The sequence below is a fragment of the Canis lupus genome, chromosome 7, assembly GCF_003254725.2.
Source record: "Canis lupus dingo isolate Sandy chromosome 7, ASM325472v2, whole genome shotgun sequence".
NCBI lineage: Eukaryota > Metazoa > Chordata > Mammalia > Carnivora > Canidae > Canis > Canis lupus.
This window is the reverse complement of record NC_064249.1, coordinates 42,383,179-42,405,057: the sequence shown is the minus strand read 5'-3', so window position 1 is coordinate 42,405,057 and position 21,879 is coordinate 42,383,179. Positions and strand designations below refer to the sequence as shown.

The 21,879-nt window shown below is 44.0% G+C and overlaps 1 long non-coding RNA gene across 1 annotated transcript; it reads left to right on the top strand.

The window, feature by feature from the left end:
- Positions 1–1,357: 1,357 nt before the first annotated feature.
- On the top strand, positions 1,358–20,564 carry LOC112648961 (uncharacterized). Its single transcript, XR_004817360.2, has 4 exons — positions 1,358–10,388; positions 11,541–11,635; positions 16,743–16,937; positions 18,445–20,564. It is a non-coding gene; the product is annotated as an uncharacterized LOC112648961 (long non-coding RNA).
- The last annotated feature ends 1,315 nt before the right edge of the window (positions 20,565–21,879 follow it).

Genomic DNA, 21,879 nt, shown 5'->3' with positions numbered 1-21,879 from the left:
TTGCATTTGTATCTTTGGGGTAAATCCCCAACAGTGCAATTGCTGGGTCGTAGGGCAGGTATATTTTTAACTGTTTGAGGAACCTCCACACAGTTTTCCACAGTGGCTGCACCAGTTCACATTCCCACCAACAGTGTAGGAGGGTTCCCTTTTCTCCACATCCTCTCCAACATTTGTGGTTTCCTGCCTTGTTAATTTTTCCCATTCTCACTGGTGTGAGGTGGTATCTCATTGTGGTTTTGATTTGTATTTCCCTGATGGCAAGTGATGCAGAGCATTTTCTCATGTGCATGTTGGCCATGTCTATGTCTTCTTCTGTGAGATTTCTGTTCATGTCTTTTGCCCATTTCATGATTGGATTGTTTGTTTCTTTGGTGTTGAGTTTAAAAAGTTCTTTATAGATCTTGGAAACTAGCCCTTTATCTGATATGTCATTTGCAAATATCTTCTCCCATTCTGTAGGTTGTCTTTGAGTTTTGTTGACTGTATCCTTTGCTGTGCAAAAGCTTCTTATCTTGATGAAGTCCCAATAGTTCATTTTTGCTTTTGTTTCTTTTGCCTTCGTGGATGTATCTTGCAAGAAGTTACTATGGCCGAGTTCAAAAAGGGTGTTGCCTGTGTTCTTCTCTAGGATTTTGATGGAATCTTGTCTCACATTTAGATCTTTCATCCATTTTGAGTTTATCTTTGTGTATGGTGAAAGAGAGTGGTCTAGTTTCATTCTTCTGCATGTGGATGTCCAATTTTCCCAGCACCATTTATTGAAGAGACTGTCTTTCTTCCAATGGATAGTCTTTCCTCCTTTATCGAATATTAGTTGCCCATAAAGTTCAGGGTCCACTTCTGGATTCTCTATTCTGTTCCACTGATCTATGCGTCTGTTTTTGTGCCAGTACCACACTGTCTTGATGACCACAGCTTTGTAGTACAACCTGAAATCTGGCATTGTGATGCCCCCAGATATGGTTTTCTTTTTTAAAATTCCCCTGGCTATTCGGGGTCTTTTCTGATTCCACACAAATCTTAAAATAATTTGTTCTAACTCTCTGAAGAAAGTCCATGGTATTTTGATAGGGATTGCATTAAACGTGTATATTGCCCTGGGTAACATTGACATTTTCACAATATTAATTCTGCCAATCCATGAGCATGGAATATTTTTCCATCTCTTTGTGTCTTCCTCAATTTCTTTCAGAAGTGTTCTATAGTTTTGAGGGTATAGATCCTTTACATCTTTGGTGAGGTTTATTCCTAGGTATCTTATTAAATAGGAGTTTTGTAATTTGATATTGTATCTAGCCCCCTTGTTGGATACAACAGTTTGTCATTGATTTCGATAAATTGTCCATTCTTTCTTTTTTTTTTTTTTTTTTTTTTTGTCCATTCTTTCTAATCATTTGTTTATTGATTCTTTTTGGGTTTTCTATATAAATAATTATATGAAAATAATGTCAGTTCCAGTCATTTTGCTTTTTATTTTCCTTAAAGTATAACACTGGTTAGAACCTCTCCTATAATGTCAATTTTTATTTTCCTTAAAGTATAACACTGGTTAGAACCTCTCCTATAATGTCAATAGAAATGGTGATGCCTTTTTCACATTCTTGATTTGGGCACTCTTTCCTTGATCCTGATTTTTCAAAAGGAAATTTAGAATTATTTTGCAGGCTTTTTTGGTAAGTAAATTTAGAATGATATTTTGGTAGGCTTTTTGTAAATCCCCTTACTCCTAGTTTACTGAAAATTTTTTATTTTGAATGGATATTGAATTTAATCAGTTTGTCTATTGAGATGATCATATTTTTCTCATATTTTAATGTATTAATATGATAAATGACATTTATAGACTTTCTAATATTAAATTATCCTTGCATTTTTAGATTAAACTACATGACCATAGAGTATGACCAATTTTGTATGCTATTGTACTCAGCTTATATGCTGTGTAGGATTTTTGCATTTGTGTTAACGAACAAATGGGCTTGTGATTTTCCTTTTTCATTCTGCCTTCATCTGTGTTGTAAGGCTCAAGGAATAATACAAGGAGTATAACTTTTTAAAGAAATATTTTTTTTTTTAGAGAAGGAGCACAAGCAGGGGGAGGGGCAGAGGGAGAAACAGACTCCCCAGTGAGCAGGGAACCTTACACAGGACTTGATCCTAGGACCCTGAGATCATGACCTGAGCTGAAGGCAGATGCTTAACTGACTGCACCACCCAGGTTCCCCAAGGAGTATTACTTCTATGTATATATCCTCTGGAAGAATTTGAATAAGATTGGAATGCTCTTTCCTTTCAAGTTCCAGTAGAATTTACCTATCAAACTGTCTGGGCTGGGCATTTTCTGTGGGAAGATTTTTTTTTTTTTAATTTATTTTTTTAAGTAAACTGTGCCCAGTGTGGGGCTCAGACTCATGACCTCAAGACCAAGAATTGCACAGTCTACTGACTGAGCCAGCTGAGTGCCCCTGTGGGAAGATTTTAAAATACTGCTTTCATTTCTTTAATACTTATGGGATTGTTTAGATATCTTATTTCTCCTTGAAGTGGTTTAGTAAGTAACAGATTTCTGTGAAATTTTCCATCTCATCTAAGATTTAAAATTTATTGACATATAGTTGTTGGTAGTGTTCTCTTCTTAATCTCTGCTATGTTTGCAGTTATTTCTCCTTTTTCATTTATGATATGCTTGTAGTAGATTGTGTTACTATTCGTTCAATATTTGCTCCCCTTCTTGTAAGAGGACTAGACATTCCCACCTGTTGTCATGTGATTTGAAGTGCCTCTTGTGTGAGGGATGTGTATGCCCACTCAGCTGACAATGACTCTGGTCAAAGTGTCATCATACGCAAGCAGAAACTTTAAAAGATAGCATGTGTGTTTGCCCTAGCTCTCTTGATCTTTCCCTCTTCCATGAAACTAGCACGTCTGTACCTGGGGACCCAGAAGGGAGAGGACATGTGGAGGAAAACCTGATGGTGGATCTGTAGTTGACTTACGCAGCAGGCAAAGAACAAGTGAGATATGGGATTTTTTTTTTTAAGATTTTATTTATTTATTTATGAGAGACACAGAGAGAGAGGCAGAGGGAGAAGCAGGCTCCCTGCAGGGAGCCCGATGTGGGATTCAATCCTGGGACCCCAGGATCATGACCTGAGCCAAAGTCAGATGCCCAACCACTGAGCCACCCAGGGATCCCGAGATTTGGGATTTTGTCATTTACCACAGCATATTATAGTGAAAATTGATTGATGAATTATTTATCTATAGCTTCTATTATTTCTTTTCTTAGATACATCATTGCAGATTTATATTATTTTGTTGGACTTTTCACAGAACCAGCTTTCAACTTTCTTGATTTTTCTCTATTTCATTTTTCTATTTCTATTTCATTTCCTTTTTTTTTTTTTTTTAGATTTTATTTATTTATTCATGAGAGACACAGAAAGAGAGGCAGAGACATAGGCAGAGAGTCTCTCCATATAGGGAGACTGATGTGGGACTCGATCCTGAGTCTCCAGCGTCACTCTCCAAGCCGAAGGCAGACGCTCAACTGCTGAGCCACCCAGGTGTCCCTCTATTTCATTTTCTATTTCTGTTTCTGCTCTTACAGTTATCATCTCTTTCCTTCCACTTTCTTTGAGTTTATTCTGTTTGTTTTCTGCTTAAGTTTTGTTTCTAGTTCATTAATTTTTAGCCTTTCCTCCTTATAGAAAAAGCATTTAAGGAAATAAGTTTCCTTCAAAGCACTACTTTTCATATCCCACAGGTTTGGTTTTGTGTTCAGTGTGGATGGGGCTTGAATTCATGACCTTGAGATAGAGAGTCGTGTACTCCACTACCTGAGCCAGCTAGGTGCCCCTCCCACAAGTTTTGATAGATACTGTTTTCATTATCATTGTTTCATTATCAAGATGTATTTAAGTTTTTTTTAAGATTTTATTTATTCATGAGACACACACAAACACACACACACACACACACACACAGAGGCAGAGACAGAGGGAGAGGGAGAAGCAGGCTCCATGCAAGGAGCCTGATGTGGGACTCCATCCCAGGTCTCCAGGATCACCACCCTGGGCTGCAGGCGGCGCTAAACCGCTGCGCCACCGGGGCTGCCCTGTATTTAAGTTTTTATTACGGTTTCTTCTTTGACTCATGAGTTATTTAAAAAGCATGTTCATGTTCTTTAATTTCAAAATCTATGGAAATTTTAAATTCTAAGTCTTTGCATTGTGGTCAGAATGTAGTTTCTGTAATACTCTTCTTTGAAATTTGTGGGTTTCTGTCTGCTTGGATCACCAGTCATAGGTAAAGGCATGTTGCAAAATCTCCCACAGTGGTAGATTTGTTGATTTCTCCTTGTAGTTTTTATCAATTTATACTTTGCATATTTTAAATATATTTCGTTAGGTGCCTATATGTTTAGAATTGTGTTATTATGATTTTTGGTTAATTAAATCTTGTCATTACACTGTTATCTCTATTTCTTTAATGCTCTTTATTTTTTTAAAGGTTTTATTTATTTATTTGTGAGAGACACAGAGAGAAGCAGAGACTGAGGCAGAGGGAGAAGCAGGCTCCCTGTGGGGAGGCTAATGTAGGACTCCATCCCAGGACCCTGAGATAACGTCCTGAGGGGAAGGCAGATGCTCAACCACTGAGCCACCCAAATGTTCCTTTAATTCTCTTTATCTTAAGGCTTATATTGTTTCATCTTAACATGGCCAAACCAACTTTCTTTTAGTGAAAATTTGCTCATAATACCATTTTGATCCTGTTGTTTTCAGCCTAAGTTGTTTTGCTTTGTTTTAAAGATTTTATTTAATTCATGAGAGACACAGAGAGAGAGGCAGAGACAGGCAGAGGGAGAAGCAGGCTGCATGTAGGGAGCCCGATGTGGGATTCGATCCCGGGCTTCCAGTATCATACCCTGGACTGAAGGTGGTGCTAAACCGCTGAGCCACCCAGGCTGCCCTGATACTTGATATATTTAGTCTTTGATTCTATCTTACTTTTTGATTTCTATTTGTTCCACGTATTTTGTTTCTGGATTTTTTTCTTTCTTGCATTCTTATTTTTGGATTCTTTTTTTTTTTTTTTTAAGATTGATTTATTTATTTTGGAGAGAACAAGCGAGCTAGCATGGAGTGGGGAGAGCAGAGGCAGAGGGAGAAGTAGAATCTCAAGCAGGTTCCACACTGAGTGCTGAGTGCAGGGATTGTCTCATGACCCTGAGATCATGACTTGAGCTGAAATCAAGAGTGATGCTTAACTGACTGATCCACCCAGGCATACCTAATTGAGTTCTTTTTGAAACTTTTTTCCTATTCTGTGTTTTTCTTTCTAAAGATTCAGAATGATGCTTCTTTTTTTAGTGATTATTCTTTAAATTTATCATGTATTTTAATTTAACAAGGTCTAAAGTTTAAGCAAAAAGTTGACTCTTCTGGACAGTACATGAGCTCCAATGATACTTTAGCTCTTTGCATATCCCTTCTGATTAATACAGACTGTTATCTAATTTTTTGTTTCTGTCTTTTCTAACTCCATGAATTGGCCATTATCATATGTTTGTTTGAGTTCATACACAGAGAAAGAAGTAGAGCCAGTATGCAGATGTGTTTACAAACTAGCTGCCACTTTAGTGCAAGGGTGATAGCTCAGTCTTATGGGGCCATCCTCCAAGAAGCCAGGTAAAATGTCTCAGGAAAGTCTGCCTGGGGGATTATTTTAAAGATATCTTCAATCATTCAATAAACTCTCTTGGGGAAAGAAAAGAGGGATTTTCCTACAGACTCCTGTTGTGAGGGTTCATTCTCCTGCCCTTCTGTGCTTGTTCATGTGTCCTTTGGCATCTAATGATTCAGCAGCAAGGGGTAGCCACAGGGCAGAGGTCCGATGGTGTTGGTGTGGACAGAGGCCCATCAGTATGCACCTGCGTGAAAGTGCTTGGAGTCCTGCACAAGTGGTCCCGGCGTGGTGGCTGGAGCTGAAAATTAAGGGTTCTGGTGAAAGGTGAGGTCAAGAGACCCTGAAGTAGAGCACATGAGAAGAACTAAAGAGGGAAAATGTTCTCAAAGGAAAGAACAGCATTTCAGAGGCACAGATGTGGGAGAAAAAGCACTAGTGCTTTAAGAGATGCTGGAATAGCAATTTCTCCAAATGAGGATTCTCTTTGTGTGAACTTTTGTAAATGTGTTTTTACTTTTATGAGCGTTTTTTTAAAAGATTTTATTTATTTGAAAGAGAGTGAGAGAGAGTACAATCTGGGGAAGGGAGAAGCAGACTCTCCACTGAGTGGGGAGCCTGATGGGGGGCTTGATCCCAGGACCCCAGGGTCATGACTTGAGCTGAAGGTAGACACTTCACTGACTGAGCCACCCAGGTGCCCCAACTTTTATGAGACTTTTCTGTATTCTGAGGTTGGGTATACATGAGTTTGAACCCCTAGTGTTGGGAATAACTAGAAGTAGAGAAAGCAGGCTGCTGGGAGTGTGTGTGGGCACAGATATTTCTGCTGTGGTGGTTTGGGAGAGACAAAACGAAAGCAAAGCAAAGTCTTTGAAGTGGCCTGTCTCAGCAGCCCTCCAGGAACGTTACTAAATATGTTAGGACATCTAAGAGAGCCAGATCAGAGTGTTCTCTTATTTTCTGATGGGTTCTTTAAGTTATTACTGGCAGAAGAATTTTTCATTTGAGAGGAAGTTTGAGAAATACCTGAGTGCTCTTAAGGGCTTCCTTTTTCAGACTCATTGGGGTAGGTAGAATAAATAAAAATCATGCAGACATGTCTCAAACCACGTTGTATCAGGTCAAGCACAGTTAGAAAGGCTGGGTGAAGTATTTCTAGCATGTCTGTCTGAAAGCATGGAAAGCATGTGTGGGCCAAGATGCTGCAGGAGAGGGGGTCCCATGGAGCAGACCTACACTCGGTCTCGTTTGAGCTCTCTGCCCATTCTAGTGTCGAAGCTGAGAGGATGAGAAGAGCTTCTGGAAATTTCACAAGGGAGATGATACCTGGAGCTCAGGGCTCATCAGTGAGAAGGGGTCCCAGGAAACACCCCAGGTTGGACCCAGAAGTAATGATGAACAAAACAGCCTCCTTTCACAAATACTGGAATCTAGCTGGAATCAAACCCAATCTCAGGTTTATTCAGGTGGTTTGCCACTGTCCTCATCCCTCCTATAAACAAGAATAAATTCTCTCTAGGTGAAGACAGTCTAGTACTTCAAATGATCTCTATACTTTTTTTTGTACATGAGGTCTAGCACTTCATGAAAAATAGATCTATAAAACAGGAACTTTTACCAAAACTTTGGAGACCAATTGCATAAGGAGGGAGTCCTTCAGGAGATGCAGATTCTAGAGTTATCACACCCAGACTGTAAGATAACTGTAATTCATATGTTTCAGAAATTAAATTACAAGATGGACAATTTCAGGAGAACCAGAAACTATAATATGAGAACCAATGGAAGCTCTAGAACTGAACAATATCATGATGGACACTAATAATAACAGATGGGTTTAATCATTGGTCTGCATATACAAAATAAAAGAATGCAAATGTAGTAACATTAATAGTCCATAAAGGAGATTTTAATGTCAAGAGCAAAATAGAAAGAAATGAAAAAGGTTACTTCATAATGATAACGAGGTCAGATCATTAAGAAGATAGAAAAATAAAAAATAAATAAATAAATAAAAGAAGATAGAACAATATATAATTAGCAAATATCTAAGAACAAAGTGTCAGAATATATAAAGCAAAAACAGTGGACTGACTACAGTGAGAGAGAAGTTGTCCATTATAGTCGGAAGCTCCAACATAGCTCTGCCATTCACCAGAAGGCAAGGCCTAGTAGGTAGATGTCCTGCAACAGCTGCAGGACACATGTACTTTCAAGTGCTGAAACATTCACCAGAGTTGGCTACATATTCGACCATAAAGCAATTCAGCAATTGTTGAATGACTGGGATCAAACAGAACATCCCCTGGCTGCAGTGGGATTAGTTTAGAAATGAGTAACACACAAGAACTGAAATACCCCAAATGTTTAGAAATCAAGCAACACCTGAACACCTGATGGAGTGATCCAGTCACAATGGAGATGAACACATTTTTTTTTTTTTTTTTTTTATGAGAGAGAGAGAGAGAGAGAGAGGCAGAGACACAGGCAGAGGGAGAAGTAGGCTCCATGCACCGGGAGCCCAACATGGGATTCGATCCTGGGTCTCCAGGATCGCGCCCTGGGCCAAAGGCAGGCGCCAAACCACTGCGCCACCCAGGGATCCCTGAACACATATTTTGAACGAAATCTATTGAAAATACCTAAGCTTATATGATGCAGAAAAAGCTGTGCTTGCTTAGAGGGAAATTTATAGCCTTACAATCGATCATTTATCAATGAAATATAGACTGTCTACCATATATTGGATATATACCACAATATACAAAATAGGAAAAAAGAAAGGTGGGACGCCTGGGTGGCAGGCTCAACAGTTGAGTATCTGCCTTCAGGGTGTGATCTTGAGGTCCTGGGATCGAGTCCCACATTAGGTTCTTTGCGTGGAGCCTGCTTCTCCCTCTGCCTGTGTCTGCCTCTCTCTCATGAATAAATAAATAAAATCTTTTTTAAAAAAAGGGGAAAAAAAGCTGAAAATTAGAGATATAAGTTTCCATCTCAGGGAGTTAGAAACAGAGCAACAAACTAAACACAGAAGGTAGAAGGAAGGAGATAATACAAAGTACGATGAAGCAGAACACAAGTTCACAACAGATTCAGTAAAGGTACAAGTTGGTTCTTTGAAATAACTGATAAAATAGAAAAAGCCCTGGTCAGACATCAAGCACGGAAGAGCGGAGGCACAAATAGCCAGTGCAGAAAATGGAACAGAGCTGTGAGTTTTCAAAAGGTCCCAAGAGATCTAACGTGCATCTAAGGCAGAGGACCTCAGTTATGGGGTGATCTGCAGAACCCCTTGTGTTGGCATCTTTGGATTCCTGTCTCTCTTGAGCTCTCCAGATTCCGTCGGCAAAGAATCTTCCAGTTTCCTTCCCAGAGGTGTCAACCTGGTTGATAGCTTTCTGGAAACTAAGCAGAAGAGGGCTGGGGGTGGGGGTGGGGTATCTTACTATTCAAAAAAGAAGCCCTCACTTTGTCCTTCTGTCCTACCAGAAGTGCTCACCCTCTGGTGGACCTGGTGACCCCAAGACACCAAAGCCCCGGTAGGAAGGGAGCACACTGCGGCTCCATCAGGATCTCATTTAGCCCCACTCTTACCCTCTCCCACAGCGGCACCCCCACCCTGGGCCCTGGCTGCCAAGTTTGGGGGGATGGTGCACATCTGCCTCCTCACATGTATTTTCTCCACATCTGTCTCACCTTTCAACTTTGCCATTCTGTCATTCATCGCCTAGATGTTTTTAATTACAACGAGGTCACATCTGTCCAAATCTGGTGTTTCCTGTTTAGCTGGTCCATCTCAGTCTGTCCTCCCTGCCCCCGCCCATTACAAGGGTCACACTCACCTGTGATTGACGACCACAAACTAAGTCTCCACAGATTACATTTTTCAGACTGGGAGGTTCCAGGGATGCTGAGACCTCACCTCTCTCACTGCTGCTCTCTCTACCCTTCAGGGCGGATGTGACCCACCATTCCTTCCTACATCCTGAATCCTTCATCCTTTCAAAGTGCTCACCACAAATGGTACTACACATGTCATCCTACCATGTTCCTTTGCTTTACTTAACCCATGTTTCCTTATAGCTCCACACCACTTTTAGAAATATAAAGGACATTCATTGCATTTTGTTGTTTGTGAAAATAACATACGGTCTTACCTGAAAATTTATCCTATACAGAAAAACAGAAACGTAATTTACTTCTACTTCTACCACTCAGAGAGATGCTTTGGAAGTAGGGAATCCAATTTCTGCTTTGGCGTGTCCCATGTGCCCTGAGGTCTCTTCTCACAGCAGACCCCCCTTTCTGGGAGGAATGTGTCTGAGGAGGTGAGACTGGGCTGCTGCCTGCAGCGGAGTTAGGGGAGAGGAAGCACTTCCTCCTGAGTGCTATCATCCCCATCCCAATCCCAATCCTGGGGGTTGTGTGAGGCTGAGGAGAGGCCTTACACAGGCTATCTAGGCGAGGGGCGAGTGAGCCCAGCGGGAAGAGATGAAGGTGAGCCTGACCTGTCCTCGAGCCTCACCTTGTACCAGCATTCTATTGGCCTTCATTTGAATTTGACAGAAACAAAACAAAATTGAAAGTGGAAGAAATACTGACCTTGATTGAGATAAAGCCTTCTTTGAAACATAATTTCTAAAAGATCCTTTAAAGTTAAAGAAGACATACAATGAAAACATTTCAAGGTGGAGGTTAAGTGTGCTTTGTGGTTTAATGTGAAGTGTGTCAATGAACAGAAGGTCATGTTTCCAGAACAGTTTAACCAATTGTCTCAAAAACTAAGCCATCTTTGAGGTCTAAGCAGTCAAGTAACCAAACGTATTCCTTCACATTTTTGTTTTAAAGCAGAACAAACATTTTTGAAATGTAAAAATGTAAGCGCTAGGCCTGCCTTTAGGGTCACTCTAAGTTACTAGGGGAGAAATTCATGAGGAGACGGAGCTCTAAGCAGAATATTTTTTTATGTAAAAAAAAGTAATCCCAAACAGGAGAAGTCATGGCAGCGTTGGGCTGAAAGATTCAAACTGCACTTGCTCACTGCACACAGTACCTTCTTGGTGTTAGGAGGCTCTCCTGTCCTCAGCCACTGTAGATTAAAGCCAGTTTTTTTTTTTTTTTTTAAGATTGTATTTATTTATTCATGAGAGACAGGCAGAGACACAAGCAGAGGAAGAAGCAGGCTCCATGCAGGGATGTGGGACTCAATCCGGGAACTTCAGGACCACGCCCTGAGCCAAAGACAGACACTCAACCTTTGAGCCACCCAGGTGTTCCCCTAAAGCCAGTTCTTTTTTTTAAAGATTTTATATATATACATATATATATATATAAAGAGAGAGAGAGGCAGAGGGAGAAGCAGGCCCATGCAGGGAGCCTGATGTGGGACTCAATCCCAGGTCTCCAGGATCACACCCCGGGCTGCAGGTGGCGCTAAACTGCTGCGCCACCGGGGCTGCCCAAAGCCAGATTACGTTCTCTGTATCCAATTTTTTCAATGTGCCCCAATGGTTATGAAACACAATTCTTCTTAGAGTCTTCAGAATCTTTGGAGGAACATGTAAGCGAATTTAGCTGCTGGCACCAAAATATTCCCCAGTGCACTTCCTTCCAGGAGGAACCATTTTGTGTATCTTCTGTTGGAAGACATGTAGTTATCACAATGAAGAGCCCATCTTAAGTCTAATAGCATAGTTAATACAAGTAAAACATGTTTTACAGAGCTCTCCTCCCAGCCCAAGGATGCAGGATGCTTCCCAATGGAAGTGTGACCTGTTTAGGGTTCCATCGGTTTTTATTTATTTATTTATTTATTTATTTATTTATTTATTTATTTATTTATTTAGTTCCATCAGCTTTGAAGGATTGTCCCCAAATGGGCAGTCGTGTGTGGCTTCAGGGAGGCCCTTGCTCAGCAGTTGTTATCAGCCCACAATGCCAGGTGAGGAAGTATTCACACTTGTGTCCCTTGGGCCGAGTCAGCTATGCTGAGCATCCTTTTCACCATAAGCTTCCCTATGGCTCTATAATAAATGGAGTAGAACATGTCACTGGGTGAGTATAAAAATTGTGGTTATATCTGTCCTTGTTTATTTCTTGTTCTCCACCCCAGCAAATATTTATGTTCTGTTTCCCAACTGGCCAGTTCCCTTGGATAACTGAGAAGAGATTTCTGTAGACAGGCAAAGGTGAAGGGCAGTGTGCTGGTGTCGAGGGTCTGATGGGTGCCCCTGGGGACCCTCCAAGGCCACATCCTTAAATTGCCAGGGTCTCGGTATCCGCACCGCTATAACTACTATAATAATATCCTTTGTGCTCACCTCATAGAGTTGTTGGGAGGAGTGCATAAAATAATAGGAAAGGCCTTTGGGAGTGAAAGGGGCCAGACAGAACTGTTGCCTGTCACCCATGAGCATCTGAGCTGTTTATGAAATGTTCCTTCGTTCATTCTAACTTTTGCTCCTAATCACCAAAATCCCCCAATCTAAGACTTAACCACTTCCTGCGGGTTCAATAGTGAGTTCCTTACTCAGCCCCTGGGAACACCACCACTGCTACTGCTGCCACCAACGTACAAATCCAGTTCATGGGACATGAAAATATGCAGTGTCAGACATCTAGGGATGATGTTTCCCTATGGACTTGGACGTGGGGGTGAGCCACAGGCCTCCCTCCTCACCTGCTGCTTCTGGTCATTGCATTTCGACAGGCAGCATGCGGCGTACTAGAGGGGGAGTTGTCCTGCTGCCTTGTGGTGCTGCAGTTTTCCTCACTGCAGGTTTGGTCAGGGCTCCCCTTCTGCCCACACTGCAGCTTCAGTGGGAGGTGATATTGCTGTCTTCGAGGACAAGCCAGGGAACCACTCCGTTTCCTATTTGGCCACTGGCCTGCCACCCTGGGGAGTGCAGTTTTCTGGTTAAACACTGGCTTCCCAAAGTGGCTGGGCATGTGGCCACTTTGCTCATAGTCACCTTTAATCCATCCCCTTGGGATAGGGATTGAGGCTTTGAGATACCATGTAATAATGGCAAAGCAATATGTCATATACAGGAATAGACAAATGTAAGCTCTCTATGAAGAAAATTGAACAATGTGATCGAACGATCATTTTTCAAAAAAGGATGAAACGTGTTCATGGATAGGGCAACCCCATCACGTCAGTTGCAATTCCAACAAAATCCCCTTCTTCCTCTCACTGGTCCTGCTGTGACTCCAAACACAAGCCCCCAGCTCTGCCAACTTCTCTTTCATCCACCACTCTCACTGATTTAAATGTGTTTCAGGCTCCCACTTCCCTCCCAAATTACCAAAACTCCTCTTCACTGTTGCATCTCTGCACCCCATCTTCCCACAGCGTGGCCATATGACTTCCCGAGCCCTTGTGTGGACACGCACCCTGCTCGTGACTGTCCAGTGGTCTAGCATCATCCTCAGGATAGAGCCCAGACTGCACAGTGAGACCCCCAGGTGCCTCCCCCTCCTGCTCCACTTACCCCGACAGACAGCTCTGTGGCCCTAGCTCCTTATGCCGGGTTCACTTCTTCCTGCCCGCCTCACCCCTTCCTTCCTCCTTCCCTCTATCACCCCGTGAGCTCCTGCTGACTATTCACAACTGAACTACTCTGATCCATCCAGGAAGTTCTCCTCTGTCTGCCACATGGGGATGATTATCCCTCTAGTATATGGATTTGGTATCTGTCTGGAGGCAGGTAGGGTTATCACATATCCTAGTTTGTGCCTATGTCTGGTTGGTGGCCAACAAATGTGGAGACCAGTTGCAGCCCTGCGTAGTTTAATAGGATTAACCAGAGGGATGCCTGGGTGGCTCCATGTTTGAGCATCTGCCTTCTGCTCAACCACGTCGGTCGCGACCCCAAGGTCCTGGGATCGAGTCCTACATCGGGTTCCCCTCAGGGACCCTGCTTCTCCCTCTGCCTGTGTCTCTGTCTCTCTCTCTCTCTCTGTCTCATGAATAAATAAATAATCTTTAAAAAAATAATAGGATTAACCACCAAAACTGCATTAATGTGACTTGAACTCCAGGAAGTCGTGCCCAGGAAGATGAAGTAGCAAATAGCTTCGTTGCGTGTTTCAGGCACTTAGAGAATCTATGCATCTGAATGTGGACTGCCCAGCAGGTCCTCTTAGGGTCAGGGCACCTCTCACAGCTCAGATTACTCAACAGCTTGTTGGAGGCCTGTTAACATCTTGAGGTTCCCTTCCAACACCAGCATTCCTCTGCTTACCAACCCTGACTGTGAGGTCACGATTCTGGTCAATCCTGATCATTCTGGAAACCAGCCTCCGAACCTTGACTAGCACCCATGGCTGCCCTCCTAAGACACTACTGGGGAAGCAGTTTGTTGGAACACGAGTCACCCTTCCCACATCAGGCAACATCATTTTGATGATCTCTTTGAAGAATCAGTAGTCGACACCCCTTTTCACTCTGAAAACAATCCCAGTTTGGGTGATAAATTAAATGATTCCCATTATAAATATTGTTATATTTATAATACATATAATATTTATTATATTATATATAATATTTATTGTTCTCATTTAATCTTTATAATAACCTCACAGAGGAGATATTACTATGCTGTGCTTGTACAGATACAAGCATGAAGACCAAAGTTCAGGAACCGATCCAAGATCCTATAAGTACTGTAAGAGACTGGGTTACAACCCAAGGAATCTAACTCCAGAACTGGTGTTCTTTTTTTAAAAAAAGTAGTTTTCCTTTTTATTTTAAAATCACAAATGTACAGAGAAGTTAAAAGTACAAAGCCCTCCTCCCCAACATTGCAGGGTATGTTGTCACTCTGATGCCCCATTCCCTCCAAAACATCAGCATTTGCCAGGACGTTCTGCACAACTGCTACATGGCTGTGCAGGTTGGGAGGTTGACGCTGACAAAGACCCACTGTCTGAGTGTCAGATCTTTCCCATTTTGCCGGTTATCCTGGTCACTGCTACCGTGATCTGCAGAGCTGGAGTCCGGGTCAGATCAGATCTCACGACTTTCCTCAGGCTTCCCTTGCCTGTGGTGACCTTGACCTGTTTGGAGATTCCTGGGTACTTTGTGCAACAAGCCTCCCGGCATGTTTGTCTGCCATTTGTGTAGATGCGGGGTGGCAAGGTGGTGCTGCACCCCCAGGGCTCCCTGTCTCAGGGGACAAGTTTCAGATTCATTCTTTATGATAATGGGTGCTTCCCTCACCTGACTCAGGTGGTGTCTGCCGGGCCATTTCCCTGTAAAGCCATTCTTTTCCTGTTTGTAATATTTCATGGGGCAGTGTTTCATTTGATTTTGGATTATTGTTGTTTTGACTTTCTTCCTACCGCACCCCCAGCTTTCCTTAAGTATAATTGGCAAAAAGAAAGTGTGTGTATTTAAGCCGCTTGTGTGATGTAATTTGGTACAGGATATATGTTGATGCAGGAACACTGTGTGAGGTGGTTGCCACGATCCATCACCTCCCACTGTTACTGCTCCAGGAGTGGGGCACAGTCAGGTCAGGGCTGCTCTCAACACACAGAAGCCATATAACACTGCCTTAATTATCCTGGAATTCAAGAAAAAGAAAAAAAACAAAAACAAAAAAAACCCCTGAGCTACTCTCAGATTTTGAGTACATAATACGGGGTTACTAAGTATGGTCACTGTGCTCCACATCAGCTTCCAGAATGTACTTGTCCCACGGAACTGAGCCCTTGTGGCACCTGGCCCATCCTTTCAGGGTTGTTGCACTCAGCTGCTCGTCCTCCACACATCCTGAATGGTCACAAATGACTCCCGGCTGGAGAAAGGCCCAGGGCCTGTCCACACCATGTCTCTTTACCCGGCCAATCCTTAGCCTGTTTGCACATCTTGGGTATGGTGGACGTGGGAGGGCACACGTGTCATCAAGATATGGATGCTTCCATTGGACACGTACTCAGGAATGGGAGCAAGGTCATGGGGTAGGTCTCATCTTCATTTTTTGAGGAACTTCCATATTGTTTACTACACCAGTTTGCATTCTGTGGAGCAGTATGCAAACATTCCTTCCTCAAACATTCCATTCATTTATTTACTTACATAGCTTAGATTCATGTTTCCTATTTTATTCAATGGGTTGTAATTTGCTACTTCATTATTTATTTTGATGTACTGATTTTTCTAGTTTTGGCCTCGTATTCAAGATGCCTTCAAATTCTCCTGACACTCTCTTGTTCTTGCACACATTTTGTTGCTTTGGTGGAGAGAGAAGTATCTTTTACTTATCTGAAAGACTGAATTAGGTATATGTGCAACTTAAGTTTATTTATTTATTTTTTAAGACTTTATTTATTCATGAGAGACACAGAGAGAGGCAGAGACATAGGCAGAGGGAGAAGCAGGCTCTATGCTGGGAGCCCGATGTGGGACTCGATCCCAGGACTCCAAGAACACGACCTGAGCTGAAGGCAGATGCTCAACTGCTGAGCCACCCAGGTGTCCCATGTGCAACTTAAGTTAACTGCATTCACTCAAAGGGTGGAATTTTGTGTTAAAATGAAGTATCCACAGAGTAATTGAACAGATACAGACGAGGGCACCAATTTATCAATGGAGTGCTTGCCAAGTGTCTTACATCAGGAGAAATGAATTGGTTCCATGCTTTTCTCCATCAGGAGACTGTAATTAAAAATTGAAGGTTTGAATAGCATTTTTTGTCACTCTTATTTTTTAGTTTATTTCAAAAAAAATCTGTGTATTTGTTGTTCTGTGAAATTTTATTGATAGTTCTGCAAATTCTCTGCTGCCCTAAGGGAACACATTGCATAAGTGAGCAGTTTCTCCAGGCTCTTTATGGTGAGCATCTCCCCTGCTTGGCTCCTGCACCCAGTACATAAGCGATTTGCTTGCAGGCTTGTCTCATCCATGAGCCTTTGGCCAGTTCCCAGGGCAGGGGCTCTGATGTGCACACCCCTGTAGCTGCCTGGACCCAGTCTGCGGCCTGGCCCAGCAGTGCTGGTTGTGTGGCCAGGTGGTCATGGCTCTGTCTCGCTTCTGCCCACAGGATGGCAGCATCTAGTCAAGGCTTCAGCCCCATCAGTGGCCTGGCTATTTGGGAATCTGAAATTACCTGGTTTCTCCCTGAAATGAAGAGAGTACTGAAGTACTTTTCCTGTAAGGAAACCCTCCATAAAATAACACACATTGTTACCTGTCCATACTCTCTTCCACCTGCTTCCAGGAAGATGACCTCTTTCGGGTGAGTTAGGTGGTGGTTTTGGGCTTGGCATCCATTCTGGAGTGACTCTCTGGGGCTAGAGTTTGTAGTAGCTAAAACTGAGCTAGCAGGCTGAAATCACTAGCTCATTTCATGCACAAGTCATTAGGTGCAAAGAATTGTTATTTAAAGAGGTATGAAGATACCAACTATGGAGCACTTGCTATATGTTGTGTGCTTTGAACCAGGGGCTGTCGTGTGTGAGTGATTGGGCATCCCGGTCACCCGGAGGACTGGTTCATCTCATGCTACTGGCCCATCCCCACGGCTTCTGAGCTGAAGGTGTGGTAGGATGGGGCCTGAGAATTTGCATTTTGTCAAGTTCCCAGGTGCCCCTGACGCTGTTTTAAGCAGCCCTTTGACATAGGCATTACTGTCTGTTTTGCAGACAAGCAAACAGGCACAGAAGCTTAGCTACTGGCCCTAACCCGGGAAGGGGGACCTGACGCGAAGACTCTGTTCAGCTCCACCCCAAGCCCTGGCTATGTCCACTGCACCATTCTCTAGGGAAAAGGGAATAAATCTGTACTTGGGGGATTTTTGGAATCCTATGGCTCCAAAAATATGGTAACAATGCCCCCATTCCAGTGATGCATTTAATTTTTAAGAGTTTAGCCACAGCAGTCAATCTTTGTGATTCCTCATGCTCAAGGGATGAAGGAGGCTGTTGAAGCAGAATAGGCAGATGCGCTTGTGCATGAAGGGACATGATGCTTTGCACTAACTCATTTAAAATTAAAATGTCTTTGGAAACAAAATATCGATGTTATAGGTATTTTAATCACCAAACTCCAACTTTGAAACTAGAATAGGACATGAAAAAAAGGCACAAGTAAGTAATTATAAAATCTATTAGCTTGCCATGGAGAGAGAAGACACAGTTTGTCCATGGAAATAAATAAGAAAAGAAAAGCTGGTCAGCTTTCTCTAGGAGTGAATCAGCAAATCCACGACTCAGCTCCAGGCTCTGGCAGTTGAGTCTTGGGTGTGTCCGCCCATGGTTTACGAGAACCTGTTCTGTATTTATTAGGCACAATGGTCTCTAACCCGCCCTCTCCTCCCCACCATCCGGTTTAATTAGGTTTAAAAAATTAAATCTGACCTCTCAGAGGCAGGGATGGGTTTTATTCTAAATGTGAAGAGGGCTGGGACACAGAGGAAAAGGAAGGAGAGAGATGCTCTTGGCTAGGTTTCCAGCCTGGCCTCCTCCCTTTGGCCAGGCTCCTGCTTGGCCTGTTTCTTCTCTGCAGTAGGGTCTCACCTGTCTGGTCCAAATCCAACAGGCTTGCTCACCCTGGGCTTTAAAATGCAGCCAAAGAGGCCTTCCTAATGGTTTGTGGAGGGGCAGAGGTGGGGCCTCTGGGGACTTTTACATTTAGAGAGGATACCATCGTGCCGCCCAGCCCCAGGTGAGTGTCACCTGCTCCCTCAGATAGCTGTCTCTACAGAGAAACTTGGTTATTACAACCTGTGTGTTCTGCGCTTCCAGAGCCTGCCCCAAGTCTGAGGGCTTCTGAATGTTCCTTGCAAAGAGTCACAGTGAAGCACACAGCACAGAGCAGTCCCCCAAGGAGCAGTGTCACAGGGATGACGAAAAGCATCTCCCACTGCAGCTCACCCGGGGCCACAGGTCTGGGGCTGGGCCTCAGGCCTTCGCCCTTACGCACTGCACTTCCCAGGGACTATGAGCTCACAGGGAAACACGGAGGCTTTGGAGAAAAGACGCCATAAAGGAAGACTGTCAACTGAGGAGCTCCTCATAACAGACAAAGCAAAAATAACGTATGAAAGTATTCTTCTGTCTGGAGGTTGGGAGCCATGGCTTCATGGGCTGCGACAATGGGGTGTGATCCTGACTCCTGGTTTTCCTTTCCGATCAGCTGAGCTCCCCCTCTGGTCTGCCAGTCCTCAGGAGCTCGGAGCTCAGGGGCTCTGCTGGGTGAGGCCAGGGACTCCGAGCTCCTTCCAGGTTTCCCCCCCAAGGTGAGAGAGCTGCAGTTCTATCACTTCCAAGTACTGGGGGATGGTTCTTCTTCAATAAATTCCGTTTGTGCTGCTGTTGCCTTGACCATTTGCCTCCCCAGACTCCCCTGGGTGAGCAAAGACTCCAGGAGTCCCCCACCTGCCTCCTCTATTGGACACGTCTGCCTTAAAAAAAAAAAAAAAAAAAAAAAAAAAAAAAAGCCAGGGGCACCTGAGTGGCTTGGTTGGTGAAGCACTGGCCTTCAGCTGAGGTCATGATCTCCGGGTCCTGGGATCCAGTCCTGTGTCAGGCTCCCTGCTCAGTGGAGAGTCTGCCTCCAGACTCTGCCCCTCCCCCTGAGCTTGTGCTCTCTCTCTCTAAAATAAATAAATCAATCTTTAGGAATAAAAAAGAATTACCATACGACCCAGTAACTTCACTTCTGGATATTTACCCAAAGGAAACAAAAATATTACCTGGAAAAGATATTTGCACCCTTGTGTTCACTGCAGCATTACTTATCACAGCCAAGACTTTGAAATAACCCAGGTGTCCACTGGTGGAAGACTGGATAAAGAAAATTCTAGACACAATGGAATGTTGTTCAGACATCGAAAAGAAGGAAGTCCTACCCCTACCATTTGCGACCACGTGGTTAGATCCTGAGGCCACCACACTCGGTGAAGGAAGTCAGGGAAAGGCAAATACCCCATGGTCTCACATATGGAATTGAAACAAAAACCAAGCCAAACCCCAAACTACCAAGCTCAGAGATACAGAGAACAGATTGGTGGTGGCAGAGGTATGGTTTGGGGGTGAGTGGGATGGGTCAAGACAGTCAAAGGAAACCCATCCTCAGTTAGGAAGTAAGCCAGCCCTGGGCACGTGAGGGCCAGCATGGGGGCCATGGCTGGTGGCAGCTCTTTCAGATGTGAGAGTCACAGAGAGAGCCGATCTGGAAAGTTCGCATCTCAAGAAACAAAATTGTAACAACATGGGGTAATGGGTGTTGAGTAGACTTGTGTCTATTTCACATTGTACACAAATACTGAATTACTATGCTGAACACCTCAAACTGATATGTTGTATGTCAATTATACCTTCATAAAAATTAATTAAAGGAGGAGGGGCAAGATGGCAGAAGAGTAGGGTCCCCAAGTCACCTGTCTTCACCAAATTACCTAGAAAACCTTCAAATTACCCTGAAAATCTATGAATTCGGCCTGAGATTTAAAGAGAGAACAGCTGGAACGCTACAGTGAGAAGAGTTCGGCTTCTATCAAGGTAGGAAGACGGGGAAAAAGAAATAAAGAAACAAAAGGCCTCCAAGGGGGAGGGGCCCCGCGAGGAGCCGGGCTGAGGCCGGGGCGAGTGTCCCCAGGACAGGAGAGCCCCGTCCCGGAGGAGCAGGAGCTGCACCGACCTTCCCGGGCGGAAAGGGGCTCGCAGGGAGTTGGAGCAGGACCCAGGAGGGCGGGGATGCCCTCGGGCTCCCGGGGACACTAACAGACACCTGCGCCCCGGGAGAGTGCGCCGAGCTCCCTAAGGGCTGCAGCGCGCACGGCGGGACCGGAGCAGCTCGGCGGAATCGGGCGAAGGAAGAGGCTCCGTGCGGAGGGGGCTGCGCGGTTCCAGGAGCAGCTCGGAGGGGCTCGGGCGGAGGGGGCTCGCGGCCGGGAGCGCGAATCCAACAGCGCAGGCCCCGGAGCACAGGGCGCCGGGACACAGCCCAGGATCCGGCCTCCCCCGGGACAGGCAGAGGCCGGGAGGGCCCAGGACAGCAAGGACGCTCCTGCCCCGAGCTGAGCAGATCAGCGGCCCCGCCCTGGAGCCTCCAGGCCCTGCAGACGGAGAGCTCCGGAGTTCCTGCCGGAGCTGAATCCAGGGCTGCAGAGCTGGCCCCGCCCCTGGGGCTGTTGCTCCTGGGGCCTCACAGGGTAAACAACCCCCACTGAGCCCTGCACCAGGCAGGGGCACAGCAGCTCCCCCAACTGCTAACACCTGAAAATCAGCACAACAGGCCCCTCCCCCAGAAGACCAGCTAGACGGACAATTTCCAGGGGAAGCCAAGGGACTTAAAGTACACAGAATCAGAAGATACTCCCCCGTGGTTCTTTTTTTCTTTCTTTCTTTCTTCTTCTTCTTCTTCTTTTTTTTTTGTTGTTGTTTTGTTTTGCTTTTTGATTTGTTTCCTTCCTCCACCCCCTTTTTTTCCTTTCTTTCTTTTTCTCTTTTTCTTCTTTCTTTTCGTTTTTTTCTTCCTTTTTTTTCCTCTTTCTCTTTTCTTTCCTTCTTTCTCTCCTCTCTTTTTCTCCTTTTCCCAATACAACTTGCTTTTGGCCACTCAGCACTGAGCAAAATGACTAGAAGGAAAACCTCACCTCAAAAGAAAGAATCAGAAACAGTCCTCTCTCCCACAGAGTTACAAAATCTGGATTACAATTCAATGTCAGAAAGCCAATTCAGAAGCACTGTTATACAGCTACTGGTGGCTCTAGAAAAAAGCATAAAGGACTCAAGAGACTTCATAACTGCAGAATTTAGAGCTAATCAGGCAGAAATTAAAAATCAATTGAATGAGATGCAATCCAAACTAGAAGTCCTAACGACGAGGGTTAACGAGGTGGAAGAAGGAGTGAGTGACATAGAAGACAAGTTGATAGCAAAGAGGGAAACTGAGGAAAAAAGAGACAAACAATTAAAAGACCATGAAGATAGATTAAGGGAAATAAACAACAGCCTGAGGAAGAAAAACTTACATTTAATTGGTGTTCCCGAGGGCGCCGAAAGGGACAGAAGGCCAGAATATGTATTTGAACAAATTCTAGCTGAAAACTTTCCTAATCTGGGAAGGGAAACAGGCATTCAGATCCAGGAAATAGAGAGATCCCCCCCCCTAAAATCAATAAAAACCGTTCAACACCTTGACATTTAATAGTGAAGCTTGCAAATTCCAAGGAT